Source organism: Hydra vulgaris, chromosome 13 (assembly GCF_038396675.1).
Source record: "Hydra vulgaris chromosome 13, alternate assembly HydraT2T_AEP".
In the NCBI taxonomy this organism is placed as follows: Eukaryota; Metazoa; Cnidaria; class Hydrozoa; order Anthoathecata; family Hydridae; genus Hydra; species Hydra vulgaris.
Window position 1 is genome coordinate 11,055,256 of NC_088932.1, and position 26,907 is coordinate 11,082,162.

Consider the following 26,907-nt stretch of genomic DNA (forward strand, 5'->3'; position numbering starts at 1 on the left):
TCAAACATTTTTTGACGAAAAAATTACGTAGCAAATAAAAATAGATATAAAAAATAAAAAGCTTTTTATGAGCATCGCCTTCAGCAATTTTCATGATCGCGCTCGCCGACGTTATCTCGAGCGCACATCATCAAGCTCAATGAAAACATATTCTAATTTTACAAGCGCGATATAACACGCTTGACCATTTTCTTCATCACATCCACATCCTGTTTAGAGTTAGAGTTAAACAGCTTTTTAGCAACACTTTCTCTAACTTCAGGCATTAGTTCCTTTTCAGCAAACATTTTTAGACGAAAGAATTAGCAAATATTTTATCCCAGTTATCGTGTAATGTTTTAAATGTATTGTCTGTAGGTCCAGTTGTAACTTTGCCTGTCACTTTTTCTATTTCTTTAGCTTGGAATTCTACAACATGGTGTCTACATGGTAACCAAATTAGTGGTTTGCCTCTTCATCTCTCAATAATTGACACTGCTCCATTAATCCATCTAGTATTACTTGCAGTTGTATCAAAGGATACACTATCAACTGCTTCGAAAAGATTCTATTCATTTAAAACCTTTTTTATTGCAGTAGTCCTGGGTTATTGGTGAGCTTACAATTACTGCCAACCTTTCCACATTTTTGCCATGATTAAAAACATCTATAATTTTTTTTGTGTCCAGGTGAAGAGTCAGAGATAAGTGTTTAGCTTTTGAGATAAAAGATTCTTTTATTTTAATTCCTTCATTTGTTAAGACCATTTTGTTATGACTTCTTGATGTTGTTTCTGATAGTTAAAACTTAATCAAATCTCCATTGCCTACATTTATGATACTTGCAATTATAGCTACCTGACCTGTTGAAGAAATATTGCATCTTTTTGCAACAACTGATATTGATTTAATTATATCTTTAGGAAAGAAACCATGACAAAACCGTCAGTTTTTTTCCTTTTTGAATTGTATTCTTTAAAGTCTATATCTAACTCATTTGAGTCTACAAATTCAGTATCAAAATGTTTTTGAAGACTTGATTCAAAAATGTTGTCAGGTGATTGTTGACCTATCATTTCCCCTCGAAATTGATTTATTTTTGCAATCTTTCTTTTTATAAACTTTTCATAACCTTAGTCCTTGCGATCCATTGACCACTTTCGCAGGCTTTTTTGGTCGTCCAAAAACATACAATCTTCTTTTCTGGTTGGAGATAATTTAGTTTTATCTTTCATTATTATGCCATCAACATCTGAAGGAAAAATGTCGAAAAGATTACGCATTTCTTCCCGAATTTCTATGCGCGATTTTTTATACCCAGTAGATACTTTATTTCTGTTTGCTTGTAATCTACTTCTGCAATTTTCCAATTCCATTATGTTATTCCTATAAGATATATGTATAAAAAGTAAAGTTAATTACTAGCATTTTATCATATTTATACCAATATTATTTCCATCAAAATTAGAAATTAAAAATATTATTTATACCTTACTTGTTTATGACACAATATTGGAATTGAAGCCTTTTCCCATATATTAACTAAGGTTTTAGTAACACACATCAAACTGTTCTCTTTCGTCTGACAATGACCAGATCTGTTACATTTAGGCGTAAAAAATTTTTTAGAAAGAGCGCAGGCAACAACATCTTGAAGTCTAGCAGATTTAGAAATTGATGTCATAAAGTATTTTCTATAATGAAGATATCCAAGCACTTCTCCTTTTGTTGGCAGCTTATTATCAGGTAGCTTTTCGATGGTTTTTTCTACCAAAAAACCTTTTTTGATCTTGTTTGAGACATCGCATATATTTTTCCTAATTCCAGACAATAGTAAGTGCAATGTTTAATAAAAAATTCCTTATATATGTTTACAATGTCCCTAGAGATATAAATTAAAATCGTGCGTGAACAAAACCTTGAATTATACATATGGTAAAACTAGTAATAAACCTGTTTTATTGTAATATTTTTAATATTTAAGATTTCCCAAGTGAGTATTTTATGTTACATTTTAAGTTTAATTTATTAAGTCATCTTGAATAAGTTACATAAAATACTAGAGTAAACAATAATTTTCACTAAAATAAGGAAGTTCGAAGAAAATGTTAAAAATTTCAATAGACTGGAGGAGGTAGTAAATTCAACTTAAAAAAAAAATGTTTATAATTTTCTCTATGTACTCATCAAAATGCACCAGAAATCAAAGGACCAGAAATCAAAATCAAAAATTTTGTGGAAATGGCTGGGGCTAATATACAGCCCTTGTTTTAAATAAAAAAAAAAAGCTTAAATAAAAAATTAGCCCATTAGCTCATTAACCAATTAGGACATTAACTTTTTTAAAGTGCCGCAATAAAATAAAAAACCGCAAAACAAATTTATTTTAATGATTAGGACAAACAATTTAAGTTTAATAATTAATTACTTTGTAAATGTACATATTGTGCAATGTCTCTTTTGTTTCAATTTTTTTTTTTAATATTTTAAATAGTTAAATATACTATTACATTTTTATTATTATTTAACATTTGCATAAATGAATTAAAATATCTTAATGTTTTTTTTCATTATTTCTTAAAATTGCAACTTTGCAAATAATAATTTTTTACTTTTAAAAGTTATTACCAAACAAAAACTTGTTGCAAAGAAAAGACTCAAATTAATTACTTTACCGGTGCTTTTTTTTGTGACAAAAAATAAAAGAATAAAAAAAATAAAAAACTTAACATATCAAAACTTAACATAACAAAAAAGTTAAACACATGCTTTATGAATATTTTTGATGCAGTGTTATAAGTTATAACATGTTTACAAGGAATTTAATTTTTTTGTAAAAAATAGAAAAGGAGGAAGAAAAAGCGAGAAAAAAACAACTAATTTTTTAAAATTTAAATAACTTTTTAAATTAAAATTCTTTCTTATTTATAAGGAAATTTCTGTTTTTACTTTATTAATATCACACAATCTGTTATTTATATAAAGCTGATGTAACTATTATAAAATATTATTTTTCGCAAAATAAAACTTAGATACAAACGAAGGCAAGAGCTATATTGGTAAGCAAGAGCTATATTGCTATAAGTGTAAATTCCAGCAAAATTTAATAATAATAGAGTTAGATCCATCAAAGAAGTTTTTTTTAATTATAAAAAAAATAAACTTTTTATAAGATGTTGTATAAAGTTTGTAATAATTAACGTTTTTTCATTTTTTGATAAAAACAATCATTATACCAAAACAAAACATCAAAAGTGACTATAAAATAAAAGCGCATATAAAATAAAATTTAATGTCTACTATCTTTTAGCTAATAATTTTTATATATTTTTAAAAATATTTTTATTTTAATTTGGGTAATTATTTTTGTTATTACTTGTTATGAGAAATTGTCTAAATAAATATTGTTGCTCTTACGAGATGATTAGTAAAAAAAAAATTTTAATTGTTTGTTTTATGATTTTTTTTTTTTTACACACCTAACAAGTGTGTAAAAAACATTTTTTATGGAAGAGTTAGGTTAATAGAAATAATTTTGTTTTTGTTTTTCCTTAGGTTTTTTCTTTTATCTGATATTTGAGCTATTTACAAATGTAATTGTAAATGGCGCAATTATGTAAAAAAGTTTGCATGACGATATGTCATAAATTGCGATATCTGGAAATGCTTCCGATCTTTAAATTTTTAAAAACCGTAAAACTGTTTTGATCACTAAACAAAATAGCTGTTATTCAATAACAAATATTTATGTTGATATTGTATTATGATATAAAATCATTTTATAAAACCAAATATTATTACTATTATTTTTATGGTTGTTAAAGAGTATGATTTAAACTTTAATGTTTTGATTCATTTTATAAATCATCAGATAAAACTAGAAAAATAAAACACGATAAAGTATGATAAAATTATTAAAAAACAACTGCTAATCACAACAGTCTTAAGTAATTTAGCGGTGATCAAATATTTTAAATTAAAAAAATCGTCAAATAAAATACTAGAATTAAATAAGATATAAAATATTTTTATATCTTATTTAAATCTTATTCAATATTTTCTTATAAATTAAATGCTTGTAACTCTTTTGCAGATATTTATACAAAATTAAAAAACAGAGGAGTTTAAAAACATATAAAAACTGATTTAAACTTTTTATAGTTATTTTAAAATTTTAAAATATATCTTTTTTTATTATTATTTTCATTATCAATTAATTAATTTCTAATTTAAAACATTTAAATTTTTAAATAAATAATTCCTTAAACTTTCCGCCTAAAGAAAGATTGATACTAATGTTTCATACAATGCGTAAATAGCTTTGAGAGTTTTAAAAGTTTTTTATTGGTTGATTTTTAAATTACCACGCAGATTTTTACCTTTAGTAATACTTATTTCTGTCTTACAACTTTTTTATTTATTCTAATTCCTAAATTACCTGGCGTTTAAAAAAACAATAATTAAAAATAAGTAAGTTTTGACTGTTATTATTTTTGCAGTATTAAATTATTTTTTCATTAATTTTAACAATATGATAAAGTGACTGTTTCATTAAAACAGTGTTCATGGTTTTTAATAAACTAAGAATTTAGTGACCAGAATAATTTATGGATATTGCAATTCGAGATCACTTCATTCGAACCCTGATCTTTAAAGATTTCTTTAAACTTGTTTAAATATTAAAAATGATAAAAATGGCTTACTGCTTCATTACATGGCTTAGCATAAGTAATCATTTCCAAAGAATTCTTTTTATAATAGTGTCAGCAAATTCCACAAATGTGTTAAAATTTACAGTAGTTAAGACATTTGCGACTTCCTGTAATTCAATTTTTGGTATAATTTGAAGTTTTATTAATTTGATTATTCATTTCTGATGAGTCTTTACTGATGAAACCCAGTGTAAAATGAGAAAAATTTTTGTTCAGTGATTTTCTACTAATTTATATATATGTATGTATATATATATATATATATATATATATATATATATATATATATATATATATATATATATATATATATATATATGCATATATATATATATATATGCATATATATATATATATATATATATATATATATATATATATATGTATATATATATATATATATATATATATATAAATATAAATATATATAAATATAAATTTATTAGATAAAAAGAAAAGTTTTTGAATATTGGTTTACTAACTCTAAACATTTTCGCTTCCGTTGCCATTCTTACAAACTCTTTTTTCTGTTTTAAATACTAATTAAAATAAAAAGCCCACTCACTAAACATCAGCCATATTGTGAAGCAGTTTCGCTTCATCGTCATAAAGTATTTTTAACCTTTTTAGTTGATTTCTATCTAGTTAATTTAATTTCTACAGTAACTTAATGATTTAATTATTTCATGGGGAATATAGTCCCCTCTAACCCCAAGCCTCCGTAATCCAGCACTGGAAATAAGATACAAGTATATAAATAAAAATTATATTACACTCTTTGATAAATAAAAGAACATTTGTTTCTTTTTTAAGCAATTGTAAAATGTTACTTTATATAAAAAATGTCGCCTAATTTTATAAAAAAATTGTAAAAGAGCAATGTTTCGAATGTTTCGAATGTTTGTAAATGATGTTCCAGTTTACGCTTTAAAACTAGGCCTGTATATATATATATATATATATATATATATATATATATATATATATATATATATATATATATATATATATATATATATATATATATATATATATATATATATATATATATATATATATATAACCCTCGGAATTAGGGTCAGCATTTGGCAATGTCGACTAAGTTGCCGACCTAAAAGTGTTTGAGGTCAGCAAAAATTTGTCAATCTCCATTCTAAAGTGAAAAAGTGGCCAGATTTTTTAGTTGTTTTGAGACAATTTCAAAAAAAAATTGCAAAAAAGATTAATTGGACTGATAAGAGACACTTACAAAAAAAAAATAAACTAGGAAAATAAAATATCTTTCAACGCAAAATAAATTACGTTTAGAAAAAATATTTTCGAAACATTGCTCTTTTACAATTTTTTTATAAAATTAGGCGACATTTTTTATATAAAGTAACATTTTACAATTGCTTAAAAAAGAAACAAATGTTCTTTTATTTATCAAAGAGTGTAATATAATTTTTATTTATATACTTGTATCTTATTTCCAGTGCTGGATTACGGAGGCTTGGGGTTAGAGGGGACTATATTCCCCATGAAATAATTAAATCATTAAGTTACTGTAGAAATTAAATTAACTAGATAGAAATCAACTAAAAAGGTTAAAAATACTTTATGACGATGAAGCGAAACTGCTTCACAATATCGCTGATGTTTAGTGAGTGGGCTTTTTATTTTAATTAGTATTTAAAACAGCAAAAAGAGTTTGTAAGAATGGCAACGGAAGCGAAAATGTTTAGAGTTAGTAAACCAATATTCAAAAACTTTTCTTTATATCTAATAAATTTATATTTATATATATTTATATTTATATATATATATATATATATATATATATATATATATATATATATATATATAAATATATATAAATATATATATAAATATATATATATATATATATATATATATATATATATATATATATATATATATATATATATATATATATACATACATATATATAAATTAGTAGAAAATCACTTAACAAAAATTTTTCTCATTTTACACTGGGTTTCATCAGTAAAGACTCATCAGAAATGAATAATCAAATTAATAAAACTTCAAATTATACCAAAAATTGAATTACAGGAAGTCGCAAATGTCTTAACTACTGTAAATTTTAACACATTTGTGGAATTTGCTGACACTATTATAAAAAGAATTCTTTGGAAATGATTACTTATGCTTTTTTAGAAAAGTATTTTTTAAAAGGAGGACTTAATGTAACTATTATTTGAGCTCATTTATTTTTATTGTTTTTTAGGAGAAACTTATTTTCGCACATGCATTTAGAAATTCATTCTGATTTTTTGTTTAATAAATATTCTTGGTTTGCATGTGTAATTATTTAAAATTTTTTTTGTAGGCATAGTATATATTTTTTGGAAATATTGTTATATGCAGGCGCTGTTTTACGGATGGACCAATTCAGTATAAAATTATCAATATTTTTATCTTTTAATTCCCATATATATTTCGACAGCATGGTAGGGCAAACCCTAATATTTTGGTTTTTGCTGATAAAACAAATAACATTTACCAACTCACAACAGAAAACTATAAAAAAATTTTATGCGACAATATTACTAGTTCTTATGAGAAAGCCCCTACAAATTTGGAAAACGCAATTAATTAAGAAGCACTAAGTATTGCTAAAAAAATAAACCTTGATAGCAGAATCGAACCAAGTGCCCCTGCCCAACCCTTCGTAATACTAAAAGACCATAAACCAAATTTTCAAAACAAACTTCCTTGTAGGTTATTGGTTCCCTCAAAAAGTGAGATTGGACATGTAAGCAAAATTAGATTCAACAAAATTAATAATATTCTTGGAAATAAATTAAATTTGCAACAATGGAAAAATACCACTGATGTTATAAATTGGTTCTCCACAATCGAAAATAAAAATGACTGTTCATTTATTCGATTTGATATTAATAATTTTTAACCTTCAATAACTGCAAACATTTTAGATAAAACAATTGAATTTGCAAAAAGCCACACAATTATTCCTGAAGAAACAATTTGTATAATAAAACATTGTAGAAAAACCTTACTTTATTTTAATAAGGAAATTAAGTAAAATAATCAATATGATTTAGGCCTTTATCGCGACGATGGTTTAATAGTAATGCGTAAAAAATCTAGTCAACAGCTCGACAAAATTAGAAAAGATATTATAAAAATTTTTTAAAATATTGGCTTTCAAATCGAAATAAACATAAATAAAAAAATTGTGAACTTTCATGTCAAATTTAACCTCTCTGAAAATTCATATAAGCCTTTCAAAAAACCAAACGATGAATTATTGTATATTAGTATTAACTCAAATCATCCACCCCAAATTCTAAAACAAATCCTGATTTCAATTAATAACATGTTAAATGTATTTAATTCTTCTAAGCAAATATTTGAAGATGCCCTTAAAAAAAGTTGTTAGAAAATTTTAAACTAAAATTTGACCCTGAAAAAAAGAATACAAAAAAGCAAAATAGAACTAGAAATGTAATTTGGTTCAACCCCGCATATAGCAAAAATGTTTCCACTAACATTGGAAAAGTGTTATTAAAATTGATCAATAAGTATTTCTTGCCCTCTAATAAATTACATAAAATTTTTAATCGAAATACAATTAAAGTTAGCTATAGTTGCACAAAAAATATGGAAAAAATTATTAAAGGTCACAATAATGCTTTGTTAAACAAAAAAGAAACACTAAATGAAAAAACTACAGTTCAATTACAGAAAATTCTAATTGTAAACAAAAAAACAACTGTCCAATGAGTGGAAGTTGTTTATCAAAAAATGTGGTATATAAATGTGTTGTTTCTTCTAAGAATGTACCTGATAAACAATATATTGGCATAACAGAGGGTGAATGCAAAAACGTTTTGCCAATCAAAAGCAATCTTTTAAAAATAAAAAGTATTCAAAAGACACCATGCTGTCGAAATATTTATGGGAATTAAAAGATAAAAATATTGATGATTTTATACTGAATTGGTTCATCCTTAAAACAGTGCCTGCATATAATAATATTTCCAAAAAATGTATACTATGCCTTCAAGAAAAATTTGAAATAATTACACATGCAAACCCACGGTTAGAACGGATCCTGATGATGCTTACCTAGCTGACCCAAGAACGCCACTTATATGGAAAGATAGCGTACACATCAAGGTACCCTGTGATGCATATTTTAAAATCTTTTAATTTTGTCCGCGGAAAAAAAATTTAATTTGAATGTTCAAATTGAGTAAAATTTTGACTTCATAGTGCGCCAATAAAAATGCTTGTAGAATAAGAACCACTCTATATAATTTGATAAAAATTAGTGCAAACATAGCCTATAGCCACACCAAACTCTTGACAAAATTTCAGTTTAATTGGTTGACTGGTTTAGGATTTATGGCAGTTTTAGTTTAAATTTTGTCAGTTTTTTGCTACTTATACCTCAAAGCATTACCAATTACTTTGATATTTGGTTACTATTTTTAAAATAATGGTTACATGAGTGTTCTACTATGTAATACCAACGATTTTTATTATAAATATTTTATTGGTACATGTATCATTTTCATTTTATAGACCAAAATATTGATTTGCTACTTAAAACGTGGTTTGAATCTGCCGATGCAGCTTTCAAAGTGTGTGTACATATATATTTCTAAAAAAAGAGCCTATATTTCTCAAACAAAAGGTCCTCAAAAAAAAAGTGATTAGGCCATGGCCCTCTGGCCTCCTGCCCATGAATGCATAGCGTGAAAATATCAACATTTCCTAAGGTATAAACTACTGCCAATATGCAAAAAAAATCTCATCTAAATTGACATTACGTGTGACAAGTATTATTAATTTAATAAGTGTGACAACTATCATTAATGTAACTTCCTTACCAAGGAAAGAATTATTTAAAAATTAATTTCATAATTTTATATTTGCTTAATTAAATCAAGTAAATATTTCCTTGATTTTAATAGTTTTTAATTAATAATATGTGTTACTATGTTAAGTGAATTGTTATCAAATATAAATTTAGATTAAGTTTTTTAAAAGGCAGAGTTTGATTTAGCGAAGTCAGATTTAGTGAATTGCCACAATGCTAAATCAAGCAAAGATTTATGATGAAAACCGAAAGTTTGTGTGCTTGGTTATTCTGAAAAAATGTTTAAGACAGCTTACTACTTTCCAAGCAGATCGAATATGCCAACTGTACAAGACAAAGATCAATATCAGGGATACTCGGATACCAAAAGGATTCTGTGAATCGTGTAGAATTACTTTGCACAGGAAACAAGAGGAGAAAGAAGTTGAACTCCCTCCTTTGTTTGGTTTTAAGTCAATACAAGTGAGACCTTTCTTTTTTTTTTATAACTTTTTTTTTTTTTTTGTTATTCACCTCCTCAAGGCTGAGAAGGCCACTACAGATGAGGAGGCTACTCAATAGTGATTATAACCCTCTCTCAACTCTATAACTCCGAAACACGAACCTGACGAACAAGGTCGCTGCGCGGAGAAACAAGTTGAGCACGGTACTGCCAGGGACGTGGTGGGGATCGAACTCAGAACCTCTCGCTTATGAAATGAGTGCTTTACCACTACACCACTACCGCATTACCACTTTGAGTGAGAGGTTGAGTGAGCGCTTTACCACTACACCACTACCGCACCTGAAACAAGAAGCACAATGTGTTGTTGCCTAATATGCCATTTTGGTCCTTCAAAGCTGCAAGATAAACATCCCCTTGTAGAGCAAACCACTATTGAGAAAAAACCAAATGCGTATTGCAGCACATGCCTCAGCCCTTTAGGAAAAGGTTTGCCCCACCAATGCTCTCAAATAATGTTCAGGGAAAACCTTCAATTTTTAGCAGCAAAAGATGCCAAAGCAGCTGAACAAATCGCATCTCGAGTTATTTCAAAGTATTATCTCCAGAAGAAACCATAACTACTTGCTAAAGCATTCGGGGGGCTTCCACTTACAGTTACCCCAGTACGGGCCTATCAAATAACAGATTAAAGAAACTTGTTAAAACTGTAAACCAAACATCAAGCAGCAAGATGGTAGAACCAAATTTATACATGAATTTTCTAAGAGCAGGTAAACACTTGAGCGATTTCTTCACCTGCAGTAAATTAAAAATCACGGACGGAAAAAGAGGTTCTGGGCTACAGTTTGGGCTATTGCTCACTGCAATGATTTATCAAATCTTGTGAATCATGTTATTCAGTCCCTCAAAATTTCTGGTGGCTATTTTGTTAAGCTCGGAATTGATGGTGGCAAAGGTTTTCTCAAGTTTTGCCTAAGCATTGTCGATACTGTGTTACGAGATGAAACCAGCTCACCGCGACAACAACAACCTCTCACTCAAAGGACTGGTAAAGACTGGAGTCAAGAGACAAATTCTTGTTGGGGTATCAGAAGATTTGCCAGAAACACACTCCAGTATTGAACAAATCTGGCCAATCTGATTAATGCAAATGGAGTTAAACTAAATTTTGACTTGTGATATGAAAGTTGCAAATATAATTTGTGGTCTTCAAACCCATTCAAGTACGCACCCTTGCACATGGTGTGATGTCAAATCCAAGTGTCTTGCCAAATCTGGAAACTTGTGAACACTGGGCTCAATCAATTCAAGTCTCGAGTCTTTTCAGCAATCTGGTGGGGTTGTTGCTAATGCAAAGCTGTTCGGCAAAATCATTCCAAAGCCAATCATCTGCGGGCCTGTCAATGTTCTGATTTTGGAAATCATCCCACCGATGGAATTGTATCTCCTCTTAGGAGTTGTCAACCATCTTTTCAAGATCCTTAGAGCTGCTTGGATAGAAGCTGTTAAGTGGCCAGCCGCCCTCCACATTCAACTGAGCCATATCATGGAGGCCAGTTTGAGGGAAATGAATACAGGAAACTTCTTAAAAATGTGGAGGTGCTGCAGCAACTTGCTGGTACAAACATGGTTCTCAACATTTCGTGCATAATTGAAGCATTCAAAAGCTTCAATTTAGTTGTGAAGGCTTGCTTTGGATACATCCTTCAGCCGGATTTCGCTGAAAAATTGAAAATTTCAAAAGGTGTTACTTAATGATAACTGGTGCAAGCGTAACACCTAAAATTTATGCTGTCTTCTACCACATCAAGTATTTTATCAGTTACAAAGGATTTCCTTTGTGGGCCTATAGTAAACGAACTGTAGAAACAAGATTTTTATCAACATTGGTCGAGGTATAAGCGAAACAATAATCATCCAGAGTACAAAGAAAGATTGTTGCACTGCATAATTGATTTAAACAGTAAGCATCTTTAAAGAACTGCTAAAATAATTTGAGTTATAAGAGATTGGGCAGCTGAAATTCATAGCATACAGCTTATAATAAACATTTTCACCATCTTTAAAAATAGTAATATAGAGTATTTGTATAAAAAGAGTACATTGAGCTATTTATTAATAAATATTTTGTGGAGAAAATCAAAAAACAAGTCTTAAAATGTAACAAATACTATTTTATGGTAATACAATATAAAAATAGGGTTTAAATAGTTATTTTTTCACTTAATTTTGAAAGTAAATGTATTTAAGATGGTTTTAATAGTCAATACAAAAAAATTTAAGAGATCTGCTTTTTTGTTTGTTTTACCAACTGGTAGTCATTTGATCAGGTTTAGCACTTTTTTTTAGCATTTTGGATGTAGTTTATACCTTAGAAAATCCTGATATGTTCACGCTATGCATTTATGGTCAGGGGGCCAAGGCCTACCCACTTTTATTTTTGAGGACCTTTTGTTTGAGAAATGTAGGCTCTTTTTTTAGAAATGTTTTTTTTTATTTAGAAATAGAGGAGTTGCCCCCCTCCCCCTACACACACACTATGAAAGCCGTGTCGACAGATTCAAACCACGCTTTAAGTAGCAAATCAATATTTTGGTCTATAAAATGAAAATGATACATGTACCAATAAAATATTTATAATAAAAATTGTTGGTATTACATAGTAGAACACTCATGTAACCATTATTTTAAAAATAGTGACCAAGTATCAAAGTAATCGGTAATGCTTTGAGGTATAAGTAGCAAAAAACTGACAAAATTTAAACTAAAACTGCCATAAATCCTAAACCAGTCAACCAATTAAACTGAAATTTTGTCAAGAGTTTGGTGTGGCTATAGGCTACGTTAGCACTAATTTTTATCAAATTATAGTGGTTCATATTCTACAAGCATTTTTATTGGCGCACTATGAAGTCAAAATTTTACTCAATTTGAACAATCAAATTAAATTTTTTTTCCGCGGACAAAATTAAAAGATTTCAAAATATGCATCACAGCGTACCTTGACGTGTACGCTATCTTTCCGTATAAGTGGCGTTCTTGGGTCAGCTAGGTAGGCATTATCAGGATCCGTGCTAACCGTGAACCAAGAATGTTTATCAAACAAAAATCGGAATTATTTTCTAAATGCAAGCACAAAAATAAGTTTCTCCTATAAAACTATAAAAATAAATGCGCTCAAATAAATAAACTAAAAATATATTTATTAAATGAATTTAATTTTAATGTTAATTAAATTTCACATATTAATTAATGTTAAAAAATAATGTTAGACATAAGATATATTACATTTTTGTGCTTCAAAATGCAACTTCTGGAAGCATAACGCGTCCAAAGTTTCATCGCCCAAACGGATACAAATTTTTGTATTGAACAGTCCAGCGGAAAAAAATGCCCGCTTAGCCTCAACACTTGTTGGTTTCACGGTCATTAGAAAGGAATAAACTCTTTCTAAATAATCGCCACGTGTACCCCCATTTTCAAATAGTGTCATTTCTTTTTGAATTTTTGATGACAATGTTTTATGTCTAATTTGGTGATTGTCCTTCTTTAATATTGGTGATTGTCCTTCTTTGACACGATGAAGTTCCTTCTCAATACTTAAAGTATTACTTTCAGAATCAGGTGTCATTTCAGGTTCCTCAATCAAATCCAGCATGTTCAACTGATGCTCTTACTAGAGCAGGATTGGAAGCATTTAATCTTTCCAGCAATTCTACTGAAAATTTTCGACATTTAAATGAAGAAGGCTCTGTAATTATTTCTTCACCGACTTTAACAGGGCTTAGACTGTTATGCAGGTATTGCAGAAGTCCACTCATATCGACTCGGCGTTCATGCATGCGAGTCATTAAAGCTCTACACATTTCTTTGCTTGTATTATTATCGGCATCTTTTAATTTTGTAAGTATGAAATTAATAGCACTGTCGGCTGTAAATAGGTTAGAACCTCGACAACATATTGCTTCAACCATTGCTTTAATGGGAACTAAAGTTGTAATAATCTCTCATAATATTGTCACTTCATCATGTCATTAATATCAATTAATGATTTTTGTATACAATTTTTTAATTTGTAAAATTGTTTAAGCATTAACAGAAGGCTGCTCTATAGTGCCTTGCGGTCCATTATTAAATTCAGTTGTTTTCCAAATTCAGCCTTAATATATTTTTGTAAGATGTCGATCTTGGTGATCGTCTAAATTTTAGTATTAGTTTGCGTACTTTTTTAATGACTGGCCCATAATGAACTTCATTTATTCAATTTTAGGTCTTACATTTTGTTGGTTGTAGTCCAACAAATCTTCCTCAATGTCCTCATTCTCGGAAGAATCACTGTCAGAAAATTGATTGTTAAAATCTGGCTGATTTGCATTAATTTCTCTCTTTTTATAAAGAACATCAATTACAGCAAGTTGTATGCCGTGGGCAAAACATAGTTGTTGGTTAGCAAGCAGCAACCTGCCAACTTTTTTCATATCACTAGCTCCGCCGGTCATTATAGCCACAATGTTGCTGTGTAGATCAAGACTATGGTCTTTAAGTTTTTTTTCTAATAGTTCAATGCACTTTTTTGCTGGTATTGAACCTGTTATTCGCACCAAACCTAAACTCCAGAACTGAGAGTTTTGTCCATGAACGTTAATATTCATGTAGCGGCAATTTCGAAGTGACATCCATTCTTCAAAAGACAAAGAAAATCTCTCTCCTTTACCGAATTCAGTTTTCTTGCGCACTTCAATTTGATGAACTAAACCTTATCTTATTATTTTACTGTACTCTACCACATGATTATGAATTGTGTTTACTGACGTTGGTAGATTTCTGAATCCCATAGCAGTTAGAGCGACACGTAAGTCTGTTGAAGAACAAATCACATTAAATGAAAGCCCGTCAGATGCCATTAAACAAGCAAGTGTAGCACGAAGCGTTTTATCTTCCCTTTTTCTGACAGTGATTCTTCCGAGAATGAGGACATTGAGGAAGATTTGTTGGACTATAAATCGAAAAGTATTCTGTTAGTGGTTTAGATTTCTTTTTTGGTGGTTTACCTGGTGTGCATTCTCTGGTAATATTAGGTTGGGTTGGAATTTCGACCTTAACATTATGCACCGGCAACATGTATGTATGAAGTCCTTTTGTTGAGCTACCACCAATTTTTAAAATCTTCTTACAGTTTGGCAATTTACACATCGCTGTTTGACCTCTTTCATCCCGTAGAAAATATTTCCAAACAGCTGAGTTACTTTGAATTGTAAAATCCACATACAATATGCTGATTTAATTTTAAAATTTAAAATTCTACCTTATTATTAGCGCGCTTTTTTTCAGTTTGAAAAAACTGAAAATAGTAACAAAGCTATTAAAAATTATTAACAATAGTAACTAAGGTATTAAAAAATCTAACTAATTTAACACGAATATTTTAAAAGTGTTTACGTAAATAACTTTTTAGAAACAACATACATTTGTACTATATAACAAATTATTATAAAATAAATATAAACTGTAATATATAATGATACAAAGTGTGGGTATCACAAGCAAGCATATTATAACAACATTTTTCATTGCTTACAAATCAATTATTTAAATCAGATCGTATTCAATTTTTAAATAGTGTATATGCTAATCAACATGACATAGTGTGAAGATTTTCACTTTTGTTTTTCTCTAAATCAATCCTTTTCGATATCGTGTTTTATTGTACAACTGAAAATACAATACCTTTTACAATTTTATATTAAATAAAAAATATTTTATTGATACGCAAAAATTGTTGTTATTTTTATATACTTTTTCATTACGCTTTGTTTTGTTTGATCTTATAGAGAATCCCGGGATTGATGTTAGATAATCCCAGGATTTCGGGATTATAAAAAAGGTTGGGATCCCAGGATTTCGAGATTGCAATCGCTAATTAGAATAAAAAACAAATACACAAAATCATATTTACATAAAAAACAAATACTTTTTAAATAAAAAATAAGAATATACTAATAAAATCTATAACTTATAATAAACTTTCAAAATTTTGACAATTTAAAAAATATATATTATAAAACATTTATTTTTGTAAACAAATAATAATAGTTTGAAAGACTTATGGCTTTGCTGATGTGGCTCCAAGAATGAGCCATAGTATTAAAGTAATAATTTGTTCGATACTTAAAACAATTTATACTGGAAATCTCAAAACTTAACATATCTTGAATAATACAATTTTTAAAACATTTCAACAAAATACTCTAGAACTTTATTTCGTTTATATATATATATATATATATATATATATATATATATATATATATATATATATATATATATATATATATATATATATATATATATATATATATATATATATATATATATACATACATATATATAAAATATATATGAATATTCCTATAGTTTGATATATTTACTGTTTGGGGTAAAAAAAAACCCAGCTCTTTACAACTCTTTGTGGTTAAAAGTGAGCATTAAGTAAGTGTACTTTTGTAAAAAGCATTAAATTTAATTATAGAAAGTACTTAATAGTCCAATCAAAATAGTCTCAAAAAAAACAATAATCGCATAGATCTAGGCCTGTAAGTCGAGCCAAACGAGCCAAGCTTGCCAGGGCTCGGCTTGGCTCGTTTACATATTAAGAGTGTTCAGGCTCGGCTCGAGCTCGTTTCGAACATGAGATTCTTTGTTCGAGCTTGACTTGTTGAGGATTAGCATTGTTTGGGCTCGGCTCGTTTTACATGTTGCTCGAGCTTGACTGGTTTAAAATTCGAAATAATTATTGTAACCTGTTAGTTTAAAGCTTGTTTAGTAAAAAAAAATTGTTCGTTAAAGGCTCGTCTGTAAATAATGCAAGTCCAAATCAACAAACAACATAAACAATCCTACAGTCTATTAAACATGCAAATAAACAACATAATGAAATAAGATCCCACAAATTTAATAGTTCAAAATAAAAGTTAAATCTAATAGTTCAATGTTCAAACCTAATGTTCAAAGTTTAAACATAATGTAAACTCTCACAAACATAATAATTCCTATTAAACACTGCACTCTAATAGTTCAAATTACATTTTCATAAATATAAGTCTTGCTCTCATTGCATTGGATAAAACAAGATAAAAAGCTTTCCTCTAATTCTCTTGAAGTCGAACCTCAAAAGTGCGCTGAAAATCTGAAAATCAATTATTTAGTGTAATAAGAGTTATATGGGTCATATCTCATATGGTTACACTAACACTATATTTTTATTATATACTAATATATATAATATCACAATTTTATTTATTACATATATATTATTATAATATAAATAAATAAATATATATATATATATATATTCGAGCTTTAATCGAGCCTATATGAACGAGCCTATGATGTTCAAGCTTGGCTCGTTTAATAAATGAACCTAATTTTTTGTTCAAGCCCGGCTCGTTTACCATTCAAGCCGAACATGAACAAGCTCTTGTCGAGCCGATCACCGAGCCGTTCACAAACACGAGCCAGGATTTACAGCCCTACATAGATCTAAAATCTGGTACAGATGTTGCGAATATCATTACAAATAAAATTGTCCCCACTGATCCCACACCTACAAAAAAAGTTATTCTAGGGCCAAGATAAAAAACTTTTTTTCGCTAATGCGAAAACCATAAAAATGTTTTATTGTTCATAGATATGAACAATAAAACACTTTAAAGTTTTAAGTTTTTATTCTTTGGTCGTTCTCAAAAAAACTTTATTAAGTTAAAATTAAGTTTAACTATATAATAAAAAACTGTTTCCATTTGTATTCTTAAGTTTATTAATAAGTTTAAAAATAAAAAGTTCATTAATTTTGGTTCATAAAATCCATAGTTTATAAAAGTTAGTAATTTGTTTTTCATTTTATGTATAGGGTGTTGGGCTTGGTAATCAAAAATTGTTACTATGTTTTCCTAATAATCTGCCACCAGGTTCATATGTTTTTACAATGCGATATAATAAAAAAAAACTTAAGACTATTAACTTAGTTTAGCGTTAGTCAAACTTAGTTTAGCATCAGTTAAACTTAGTTTAGCATTAGTCAAACTTAGTTTAGCGTTAGTCAAACTTAGTTTTGCATTCAGTTTGTCTTTTGAACTTTCATAAAAAGTCAGACAATACTTTGTCTGACTTTTTATAAATGTTCTTTTGCTATGAATATGTGTGGTTGTTAAACTGCGTTTTTTTATTAGTATACCAGTAGTGGGCCAAAGTTATTTATTAGTAAACTGTTAATTGAGTTAACGTTAACATTGGTTAAAGGGTCTAATGGGTCTGGGTCTTGCAGGTTTTGGGTCTATAATAACGAAACTCAGACCCGGTTTAAATGGGTTGGGTCTGGTCTAGACTCATTACCAGCTCTACTTATTATGATTTATATTCTTTAATACGTTTTAAAAAAATATCACAACTAAATTTTATTTGTAGGAAACTTTAAACAGCGAGTAAAACAGTTGTTGTTGATCATGGAATGATATATTGATTCTAGTACTGATAGAAATGTAGGGTTGCTTAAATACCTGAATGGTCAGAAGTTTGTGACAATATATTTCCAGTGCCATAAAATGTATACTTGGAAGAGTATTATTGGTGCATTTAAAAGAGAGCAACATATGGATCAAGTCAATATATCTAAAATTAGTCTGCCTTGTGCCAGATCTCACATAAGTGAATCCAATTTTTGTTTGAAAAAATATTGTTAATTTGAAAAAGTAAAATTTATAAATTTGCTACTGTTGAATTCGAAAAATGCTGAAGGTTTATCAGAGTTGGTCTGATGACAAAGCAAACAATGTTACTGATAATTAAATGCATTGATGATTTAATTGCTGCTGGCAGTGGTGTACCCTCATGGTTGTCCGGAGGCACGAGACAACTCGTTTTCTCCAAGGGCGACTGAAATTAAAAAAAAATGCCTGTCAGTAGCCTGGCAGGATGACCAGACAGTTTGTTACTTACAAAAGTGTGTTAATTAGTAAAACGGTATTTTGATCCATGAAGATTTTATTCCTTACAATTAATCTAAAGAAAACTTTAAAAAGCATTCAAACTAGTTTAACAATGAGCACACTATGGTGCGTTATACAATTTCACTAAACTTAATAAAAAGTAGTCGACACGCAATTTAATATTTCGTAGTTCCACTGCACTATTTTTTTAAACATTGTTGTTATGTTTTAAAGTACATTTCTTCTTGATTTAAAATAAGTTTTAAAATTACTTTTTTTTTTCCATTTCCAAATGCTGTTGTATCATTTTTCAAACCTTATAGTCCATTTTGAATTATGTGAATGGTCAGTTTAATCATTAATAACACTAAACCTCTTGTTTATCGTTAGTAAAATAAATTTTTATTTTAACTTTGTCAATTAAAATTAACAAAATAAAAAACATTAAGATGCACATGAAAAATTATTATTAGAACCCAATTATAGATGCACGTGGAAATTCTATTTTCCTAAAAAAAAAAGTCTTTGTACAATGAAAAATGTTTATAACATTAAAAACATGATGTTTTAAACATTCAACTAAATTAAATTTGATCGAAAGTTGAGAGAGAATAATAGAATATTTTTCTATATATAAAACATCTCTTTGCAGTTCAATTCTTTGCAGTTTGACAACATTTCACACAACTTTCAACATTTTTGCTTCACGTAATGAAACCTTTGTTAAGATAAGACAAAAAGAAACAAAACAATATGGACTAAAACAAAAATGACAACCCATCTTTAACTAATTTTATTAATAAATTAAATAATTTACTTTTGAATAAATCGTTTCTTATTAAACATTTTTAGTAGTCAGACGTTTAAATTTTTTTCTTCAGTATTTTCACCCAAATAAAAAGAAAAACTTTTACATCGGACTACTGATAATCATTGCAAAAAGGCTCAAATGAGAAATAAAAACTGTTTTAGTTGCCCGCAGGGTGATTGGGAAAAAACCTGAGAGTACACCACTGGCTGTAGCTAGGTACCATAACAATTTAAATATCATCTTTTAGAGACTAACCACCGGAGTTAAAATCGGTCAACTCCAAGCATGCACAGATTGTTGGATGTCTCAAAGATGTCCTAAGGACTTATGACATTGTATAGACGTCCCATGGATGTCTGTGCCCGCTGAGTACTCATGTATATTTGTAAAAATCCAGATTTATATAATAGAATTAAGTTACAATTGAAGATATAAAACCAGGCAGATTAACCTTCATCTGTTTTTTTGACAATCATCTCAATATTTTTAACCAACCTTGGTATGAGAAGAAAAGCTCAAATAAAAAGAACAAATAATTTTGAATCTTAAAAACTATGGCAGCAATCATTTGAGATGAAAAAATCCAATGATTAATATTGAATAATATCAATAATCTCTTGGCTAGTCGAATGTTTAAAGATATTAACAGCGATATTTCCAAGTCACTGACCTTTGTTGGGGCAAGTAATTCTTAAAAATAAGTAATCTAAGTTATAACATTTGTACCGTGTACAAGTATAACGTGTGCACAAATATCAGCCACAGTATTAATCTTGCTGATTAGATGCTTTAGATGTTTTAAACTGCAACTTTTAAAGCTTTTAAATTACAACTCGGTTTTTTTCCATCGATGGTTTGGTTTAAAACGTTTTATCCAAATCTTTTTGTCTTTTGGTTTATGCGCATCTTATAATGACACTGTGATACAGGCATCAGCAGTTTTTCACCATTCATCTTCTATTTACTACCACAAACTGACACATTTATTCAATATGTTGCGGGCAATGCTGATATAAATGTAAAGACTTAAATCAGTAAACACTTCACATAATTCAAATTATTACCCCATTACAATCAGTAACACAAGAAGATCATTTACCACCATAATTTCATATAATAATATTGAAAGTGGTGACAATAGTGAATATGTGAAACATTAGTCTATCAGTTCAATGAATAACTAAGAATTTAAAACCAATGACCTATAGCAAAACTATGGATTCAGTATTTTAATATGGTGTAGATTTATAAGGAATTTATAAAAGGAAAGGAATTTATAAAAGCTGAACCCATGGAAGATTGGCAAATTTATTTGAACAGCATTAAAGAAATGCTTCTTTATTTTCACACACCTTAGCTTTACCACATTTACCTTATACTAAATCTGTGCTCTTGTTACTTGTTGGATATGCTACAATTAGATAGGCTGATGAATTGTAGCATCAATCAAAGATTTATCAAAGGGTTTTTCACTGCTAGAGGTTCTGATAAATTCAATTATACAACTTTACAATACAACTTTAGTAAATAGTTTCATGAAACTTTTATTTTTACTACTACTACTTTAATGATAAAACTTACCCTTTACTGGAAAAATAAGAAAAAAACCTTTTTTTTCATTGACGTTGATTAATTTTTTTTTTGCAGATGTAGGATTGGTGCGGATATTTAATATTTATTTATAATAACATTCCTAAGGTCAGTACCAATTTTCAGCGCTATGCAAATTATTGAAAAATTGAAAAATATATTTTGATAGACTACAAATTTTAAACTTTTTTAAAAACCACAAAAATGCAACTTTATAGATTGGAATGATTTTTATTTTTTTATTAAAATAAAAATATTTTGAATGTTCTTATTTTAATTTTTTTACTGTTAACATACATTGACTAACAGATAAGTAGAACATGTGAGGAGTGACATCGACTGAAAAATAGGTAGAACATGCAAGGTGTGCTGATACATTGACTGAGGGTTTTGGTTTGGGCAGACAATCTATCCATTAAAAAAATTTTATTTTTATTTTTTCGGTCTTCTAAATTATAATTTTTTTAAAAGCATAAAAGCATAAAAGGTAAAAATTAAGGCAACCAAGCAAGAATATATATATATATATATATATATATATATATATATATATATATATATATATATATATATATATATATATATAGATCTATAGTTTGTTGGCTTTGGGAAGAGCGGAAGGAAAAAAGTGATTCTTACGCCAACACATACGTCACTTTTAATTACTTTTGACTTTCGTCCAACATTTTCGTGTTGGACGAAAGTCAAAACCATTAATTTAATTACAAATTAATTGTTATATAAAAAAACCACAAAAACGCAAATTTAATTAACCAGAATGTTTTTAAAAACATTCTGAATAGTTATTATTTTTTATAAATATATCTATTACAGATTTTATTGCATAAAAATGATTGTTTTTTAACAATTTTGAAAAAAAGTTTTTCAAGGTTTTTTTTTTATGAACTTTTTTAAATAAAATTTTTATAAAAAATAACTACTTTTGAAAATTTTATAAAATTTAGACTTTTTTGAGTACCAGGTTGGTATACTTTTGAAACAATTTTTGTAAGATAATATTAGGGGCCCATTAAATATTCAAGGGTCAGTTGGGACCACTAAAAATATTTCTTATTAAAAATTTTTTATACTATCTTATTCAAGAAATGGAGGAGCACCTTTTTTAGTATGTTTGATTTGTGCAGCTAAAACTTTATACTTTTTGACCCACCCTTATATATATATATATATATATATGTATATATATATATATATATATATATATATATATATATATATATATATATATATATATATATATATACATATATATATATATATATATATATATATATATATATATATATATATATATATATATATATATATATATATATATAGAGAGAGAGAGAGAGACACACACACACACCGTTTTGGAAAAATATAATGGGACAACCATTTTAAATGGCAAATTTTAATCAAAATTGCGAGTTTGTTCATAAGAAAATAACTTTTTGTATACTAAATGATTATTTTTGAAGACTTTAGTATCATTTTTATAAAAAAATAGAAGTTGTTAGTATCATTTTTATAAAAAAAATAGAAGTTGTTAGTATCATTTTTATAAAAAAAATGCATTTGAGACTAATTTTTAGATTTTTCGAAAATCATATTTTTTAATTAAACATATCAATTTTTTGACTAAATTCTTTGAATAATGAAAATAATGGGACACATAACATAAAAAATTTATTAAGAAGACTTATGGTAGAATTAAAATTGTGTGAACTCCTTTAGCTTTTATAATAGCATTTAAACATTTTTGCATATACTCCATTAATTTTTTTGTAATATCAGAGCTTATTTCATCCCAAAGCCTTTGTAACAGTAGTTTTTAATTTTCCCATTTGCTTTAAGTGACGATTACCTATTTGAATATATACCTATTTACCTATTTAGATTACCTATTTGTATATATTTGTATCATACCTATTATATCTAAAATCGACCATAAATTTTCGATAGGATTTATATCTGGACTTTGTGCTGGCAATTCAAGAACATTTATGGATTTGATTTGTAAAAGTTCTGTTGTTTTTTTCGATTTATATTTCAGATAATTGTCATGTTGAAATAAAGAAAATTTCTACCTAATCTCAATTTATGCGTTAATGAAGTCAAATTATTGTTTAAAATATCAATGTAACTCCAGTCTCTTTTTCAATAGTTCTGTAAGTTTTTTTTTGTTTAACTAAATCCAAAATTAATTTTCGTAATTCTCATTCGAATATTGTTTAGCCGGAGCCATGATTGCTAAAATATAGAATTTGCTCCTAAATATTTCATAAAATAATTTTTTCAAGAAAAAAGTGTTTTATATCAAACTCATCTAATTTTAATGATTCATAATATACAAATGTGTCAATTTTGTCATCTAAATTGTGCAACATTTGGTTGTCTGTGTTGAACGATTCAGATAAAAACAAAAGAGTACCATTATTAGGCATAGGAGCACACAATACACCATTATTACTAGCTTGAAGCATCATTTTATTTTTGTCTTATTTTATTTTTCCAACACTGTATGAATATATACATATATATATATATATATATATATATATATATATATATATATATATATATATATATATATATATATATATATATATATATATATATATATATATACATATATATATATATTTATATATATATTTATATACATATATATATATATATATATATATATATATATATATATATATATATATATATATGTATATATATATATATATGTATATATATATATATATTTATATACATATATATATATATATATATATATATATATATATATATATATATATATATATATATATATGTATATATATATATGTATATATATATATATATATATATATATATATATATATATATATATATATATATATATATATATATATATATATATATATATATATATAAATATTCTATCAATGTATTTTGACATAATTTTATGTCTGAATTGTTTTCTGATGACATAAAATATTTCTGACATGTTTTCTGTAAAAATATTTTGATATAATTTTATGTTTGAGTTATTTGTTGTTTTGTATTCTTGAAGAACTTAACTAATAGGGTATATCATATTTCAGTTAAAAATTTAAATTTTCAAAATTTTGACTATTTCTTTGTATTTGGGTATGGGGAATTCAATTTTGATAATATTTTTGTAAAGTATTAATGTTTAGCTACCAGGAAATGGGTTTTAATGTTACAGTTTTATTAAAAATTAATCTTTTTAAATTAGGGTTTAATCTTTAAAAAGTTTTAGACAATTAATAATACAAATTAATATTTTATAAGGTTAAAATTAGCCACAAGTAATATAACAGATAAAATTATCTGAATGTATAAAAATGGCTAGGGCTCCTGGCCATCCCCCCTGTCAATATGTGACAATTTATAATTATCAAGATATATTACAATTACTGTTTATGTAAACATAAATAAAAAAGCCTTTTTTTTAAACATATTATATATTCAAAAATTTTCTGAAGTTTAGGAAAGAGACTAGAATTGTCAAACGAATATAAAAGAAGCTCCAGTGGAAAAACTCAAAATGCATTGAGTTAGGCTAATGACAAATTTACTGTGAAAACTAGTTCAGTAATGACTTCTTTTTTCCAATCATTAAGTTCTTCGATTTCAGAAGCATCAAGGTTTATTGTTTGTGGAACTTTAAAAGGTCTCACATCAGTAGAGCCATGTTCACTTCTGGCCCTGACTGCCAATATTATGTTGACTGCAAATGACCTTTGTTCTGAGTTATCAGAACAGAGATGTGCAACAAGTATATTCTCAGGATGAGTCCACTAGAATTCACTCTTTAGATAAGGTTTAGAGGCTTTAACACTATCATCTTGCTTCTGTCAAAGTCGAAATAGCTTTAAAAAATTAACAGAACCATATTTAATGCCATGATTTACTTTAATTTCAAAAAATATTGGAAGATAAACCTGTGTTACCCAAGTTGCAAGGAGCTTTAAGACCTCTGAATTCTCAGGTTTAAGATCATGCTCATATGTAAAAGCAAGCATCTCATGCAACAAGTAAGCCATCGGCTGTGAAACAGTCTACCACATTTAAGAGCGGCTACTTCAGGATCAAGGTTTCTTTTTAATATTGCATTCAAATACTTCCATGCAACTAAACTGTCAGTGCTCATTTGCTTAACAAAATCTTCACTGATATTAACTAAAGGCTTCAAGTGAGAAATCGGCGTAATTTTAGTAATTTTTTCAAGATTATCAACTTTAGAAAACAGTTTACCAACTGCTCCACACCATCCTTTTCCTAAAGAAGTTAGCCTGTCAAGCTTTTCCACAATATGACGGAATGGAAGCTCATTAATGTGAAGCCAGCAAAATGATCTAAAATATTTTTGATAGATAAGTTTTTCTACAAAATGAAGCATTCCTCCTTTCCATCCAGACATTTCATTTGTAGTATCACTACCAATTAGTTGGAGATTAAGATCTTTACCTCTTTCCACTAACCAGTTGAATAATCAATTAGCACATTGTTTGGCTGGTTTACATATTTTAGATTTAGGCTCTGGTGTATAATGAGTAAGATAGCGACCTCTAGGCTCCTCCAGTTATATGGTATTCTTGAATAATTTTTTTCTGAAGGTGCCTGTGGTCTTATCGTGCATAAGGATTAAAGTTTCATCTTTTCTACCATCAACAAAAAATCCAGTGAATATATTTCTTTCACAGTTGTCTTTTTTCTCAGCTCTTTCACAGGAAAATATTTCATATTTTCTTCTACTCTTCCATACAATCACAAATGAGATTATTTATATCTTTTATTCCTGCCTTAATAATATCTTTCAGTAGACCATTAATGATAGCAGCAGTAGCAGTTGATGACACACTAAATCTGACAGAGGCAATGGCAGCATTACTAATATCAAGATAATTACGATTATGATAATTATCTGGCTTTTCTAATGTGAATCTTCTTCGTTATCACTAACTTATCAACTATCACTATCTGCTATCACTGACCATATAAAGATTGGAATATACTGCTATCACTGACCATATCAACATTGGAATTATTATTCATTTCTATTGCAACATCCATATTTTTAGCATCAAATCTAATAATAGATGAATAAAATGTTCTCGACAACTCTGACTGCTTTTAAAGCATATTCTTGTTCTCGATTGAGCCTTGCTTGATTGATTGACATACGAAAGTTTTTGAACCTAAGCTTGGCAGTTTCTTTAACATTAAAAATAAGTCTATAATAGCTATCATCATATTTATAAGGTATATTTGAATATTAACTCGCACTTATACACAAAACAATATTATAAAAAACAAAAAACATTCTACTTTAATAGGCAAAGGATTAATCATTATTAAAAATACATTTGTAAGATAAATAGTCAACGTTTTCGGTAAAAAACACAATATTTTCAGGAAAAAAAAAAAGTTTTCCCGGTAGCAAGAGCTGTTTTTTTACTAAAAAAATTATGCCATTCAACTCAAGCTTTATAA

General features: G+C 27.6%; 1 protein-coding gene across 2 annotated transcripts in view; it reads right to left on the reverse strand.

The window, feature by feature from the left end:
- Window positions 1-26,907, reverse strand: part of LOC136089207 (neural cell adhesion molecule 1-like) — a 73,403-nt gene that overhangs the window by 21,963 nt on the left and 24,533 nt on the right. The gene's annotated exons all lie outside the window — the stretch shown is intronic.